At 43.5% G+C, this 4,726-nt stretch overlaps 1 non-coding gene across 1 annotated transcript; it reads left to right on the forward strand.

Annotated features, from left to right (window-relative positions):
* The first annotated feature begins 282 nt into the window (after positions 1-282).
* Positions 283-354, forward strand: TRNAA-UGC (transfer RNA alanine (anticodon UGC)). Its single transcript has one exon. It is a non-coding gene; the product is annotated as a tRNA-Ala (tRNA).
* The last annotated feature ends 4,372 nt before the right edge of the window (positions 355-4,726 follow it).

Consider the following 4,726-nt stretch of genomic DNA (forward strand, 5'->3'; position numbering starts at 1 on the left):
TTGTGCAATTATTTGTCTATATGTCTGTTCCTATGTCTAAATGTCTCTCTGTACGTCTGTTGGTCAATATATCTGTCTATCTATCTACTCAATCTATCTCCATTATCTATCTCCATGTCATTTATTGCTGTCTAAAAACGCTAGAAAAATGCAGGAAAAAAAGCACGTTTTTGCCGCTGCGTTTTTCCTGCCAAGAGATGTGGAAATGCTGCAGAAATTTCTGCTTTCAAATAAGTGTGAACATACCCTTAGGGTTTTGCATATGAGCATAACACACATGCAGGGGATGTAGCTCAGTGGTAGAGCGCATGCTTTGCATGTATGAGGCCGCGGGTTTAATCCCCAACATCTCCATTGTCATGTATTCCACAGAGATCACTCTATATCTCACCATGCTGTCACTGTGTCAGGATTTCATCAGGGATTCCAACATATGGAATATATGTTAATGCCCTCTGTACAGTCACTGCCACCTTCACAATAGCCCAATTATTAATATTACTCGCTGCCACCACCGGCTGAGTTTGAAATATAGTACAAGGCCTTGCCTGGCCAAACGCCTGCATTCTGGTAGTGTATGGCTTCTGGGAAGGGAACGATTACAGGACAAAAGAAACAGAACGATTAGATTTTATATTTAATCCAAATGGGAGGCAGTGTTTAGGAAAACTATACAAAAATGTTTACAAAAGGAGACAATACAATACATTAATAGTTACACCAAATAATAAGGATTAAAGAAGAGACTTACTATAAGATCGCTGAGACGATTCAATATAGGTGGATTTGATTTGAACGTTATCGAATATGACCCATTGCTTATAGTATCTATACCCCCCAGCCAACTATTTTATGCTGAAGGGAGAGACCCCCCTGGGATGACGTCACAGGGACTGGGCTCTAGCCTGCACATTTTATTAAAAACTTCTGGGATAACTCATCGCTCGTTGATCCCAGAATCCCAAAAGTGATACCATATTTCTATTATGATTTTACCTTCATTTAAGGACCACACACTGCATAGTTGCGACCTGCTATCCTAGTGCTTTAGTGCTACAGCTCCATGGAGGGGTTTGATAAAATATGCATAGCGTTATGTGATATTTCAGTTTTTCTTTTTTAATAATTTTGCAAAAATTTCTACATTTCATTTTTTTTTCAGTCAAGATGGGGTGCAGAGTGTACTTTAATGAGGAAAAAATGAACTTTTTAGAGTTTACCAAATGGCTGCAATGAAACAAAGAGTGAAACATTTAAAGGGGTCTGAATACTTTCCGTATCCAATGTATTGCTCCATACAGTATGGGCCCCATATAATGCTCCATACAGTATGGCCCCATATAATGCTCAATATAGTATGGGCCCCATATAATGCTCCATACAGTATGGCCCCATATAATGCTCAATATAGTATGGCCCCATATAATGCTCCATACAGTATGGCCCCATGTAATGCTCCATACAGAAAAAAAATAATAATCAAATACTTCCCTCTCCTTGTTCCCCGCTGGCCGCAGGTCCTGTCTCCACAGCGTGTTCCGGCTCTCTGCACTGTGACTGCCCAGCACAGAGGGGGCGCTGTAGTGATCGCGCCCTCTTCCCTGAGATGTCACAGAGTCGGAAGACACCGGAGCTGCGGAGGAACGTGGAGAGATGAGTATCGCGAGCAGTTTAAAGCAATGTGGGACGCGGTGCCAGAGCCCATGCTGTACTGCTCTGCCAGCTATATAGTGGCCGATTCCGGGTACTGCACACCTGACCCTATTCATATGATCTGCAGTACCCCGCTGTAGCCACTATGCAGTTGTTGGCGCTGTGCTGTTCCAGTCTGCAAATAATCACATCCAACCGGCACCAAGAACAGCTGATCACGCGTGCCGGGGGTCGCGTCCCCATTAATCTAATATTGGTCGCCTATCCTAAGGGTAAGTCATCAATATAAAAGAGCTGGACATCCCCTTTATCTGTTGCCACTACCCCTATACCAACTAATGGTAAATCCCTCCCTCACTTATCATTATGTGCTGCTAATGTTACGTAACAACATTCTATATAGTGAAGTCACAACCAGACATAGAGATGGTAAATATTATTTATTTTTAGGAACATTTGGACAAATAATGGAATATATGAGGATATCATAGTCGGGGCTGCAGCTGTTATCAGCATCTCTGCACATGATGAAATCAGGGTCTCTATGAAGCAGATGAGGGATCTGTGGATCATTATGGAAATGATCTGTAACTTCTGCAGATTTCTGTAAAGAGAAGACACCAAATTATTACATCTCATCAATAGATTCCCAGTAAAAAGTTAATAATCAGCTGGAAAATATAAAAAAGCAAATTCTAATATCTACTTACATGAAGGACAAGTCATTCTGATCTAATTCCTCAATGTTCTCCAGACTTGGATCATCCTTCTATGAAAAGGAGAAAAGAACAATTACTTATATGTCACATGTGATCTAGATATCATGGGGCAGCGGGAATGAGAGGTGACTTACCATCTGGTGTTTTTGGGGTGTTCATGGCCCTTCATGCTTGGTAAGATGTTGACCAAAGCTGATGGTAAACTAAAGAGAGATCAGAACAGCAGGAAGTTACAGGTGATATTTTTTACAGTCTTGTAATGAATGTAGTGTTAATGTATGCATTGCTCCCTTACCTGGGCTGGGGGTCAGTATGTTCTCCACCACTGTCTGCACCATGAACATGGTGCTTCAATGGAAGCAGTGGTTACGGCACAGGGGGCACAGAGGGTTGGAGCGGAGCCATCTAGTAATACATCCCTGATGGAAGGTGTGGTCACATGGAAGGACCGTGACCTGCTCTCCGATCTCATATTCGGTCATACAGATGATACATGACTCGGCCTCCTCCTGTGCGGTTACATCCCTTGTTGGGAGATTTGCAATTAGCAGTGCTCTCCTGCGAACCCAATGCTGCCGCCTCTGCCGCACAGGTAGATTTTGTGCAGGTGGCTCCACAGCATTGCTGTCGCTCTGACGTCCATCACTGGTAGAAGGTCTTTCCTCGTCTCTTGGAGGAGACCGTCCATCACTGGTAGAAGGTCTCTCCTGCACAGGTAGGTTTTGTGCAGGTGGCTCCACCTGTGGCAGTGGTGGTGTCATCACACCCACTTCCTCCAGTTGAATGGGTGGGAGGGGACGGCCGCCATCCCTGCTGCTCTCTCCGGAGGGCTCTGCAGGGGCTGGTCTTAGAGGAGAGCGGCTTCTATCCCTGCTCTCTTCCTGTCCTCTACGCCGTGGAGGATCTCTGGCCCGTCTCCCTCTCCTCTCAGTGACAGCATTGCTGTCTCTCTGACGTCCATCACTGGTAGAAGGTCTTTCCTGATCTCTTGGAGAAGACCTCCTTCCATCACTGGTAGAAGGTCTTTCCTGATCTCTTGGAGGAGACCTCCTCCGTCCATGGACAATTATGGCCTGACCTATAAACAAATAAGAATTTATCTGAATTATTTCCAATTTTAGTAAACACTTTTTGGCTATAGTGATGGGTCCTTCTACTGCTGTGGTGTTTAGGGAGAGGGGAACCCTAGAAAGAATTGACTTTATTTTGGCCTTAGTTAACCTGCACTGTCTGTCCTGAAATGTGTCCCCTCATACCCCAGGGATATCTCCTCCCAGGAAAGCCCTATAGTGTGGGAATATTGTGGATCTCCCCCAAATATTTCCCTTACCTTGATTTTCTGGTCGGCGCAGCCATGCCTCATTGTCAGCAATCAGCTGGCGCAGCTCCCGGGCGCTCATGACTTAGGTACCTGGAGCTGGCTGATAGAATATTGGAGAACTAAGCTCTCCGGTGGCACCGGTGTTATTGTGCTCTGATCAAAGATCAAGAAGAAGAAATGGAAGTAATCACCAGATGTGTAACACAAACTAGTTCGCTCTTCCACAACCAAAGTGAAGTCTCAGCAAAAGCATCAACTCAAGAAATGGCGCTGATGTCACAGTGCTCAGAGATTATATACCCTCAGGACATTCCATGATGTCATTATGACATCATAACTGAGTGACCCCCTAATCCTGAGCATTGTGACATCAGAGCAGCCAGGCCGCCATGTTTGCTGCCAACTGGTGAATGAGGCAGAGAATGTGGAATAGAAATATCCCATCTGATTAATAGAATATAAATGTATATAAATCTGTGTTGGAAAAGATAGAAAAATCAGTTTTCTCCATGTTTGTAAATAGTCGTTTTTTCGCTTTGGTAGATATTATATACATGTTATATATGGTATAAATTATCTTCTGCTGTAAATGATAATAATGGAATGTTATTCTTTATCATTTATAGTTGTGGGTGATACATTATTGCTAAACAATAAACAACTCACCGACCTGTCAGGGAAATGATCAGGTTATATAAATGAGTGAAAATAGAATAAATAATAATAGAAGGTAAAGTATACAAATGCCTCTAAAAAAAAAAGTCATCAGTTTTTTTTACTTTTCTGTACCACCAGGGCCGTCCTACATGACATACATGGATTTTACCTGGGTGTCTCGTGCCCCTATAATAATGTGTCCATATCACTCAGTTACCCCAAATCCACAAAACTATCTATTAGAACAGGACCTGGACTGGTAATCTTCCTACCTGGCAGATTCCCTGTGGACGCCTCGGGTGGGCTGGTCAGTGGATCACCAGCAAGGTGCAGATTTAGCCCTCCTAAAGTATAACAATAGTACAGTGGTGGCCAA

Source organism: Phyllobates terribilis, unplaced genomic scaffold (assembly GCF_046119375.1).
Source record: "Phyllobates terribilis strain yellow unplaced genomic scaffold, ASM4611937v1 Scaffold_3__8_contigs__length_932513732, whole genome shotgun sequence".
Classification (NCBI taxonomy): domain Eukaryota; kingdom Metazoa; phylum Chordata; class Amphibia; order Anura; family Dendrobatidae; genus Phyllobates; species Phyllobates terribilis.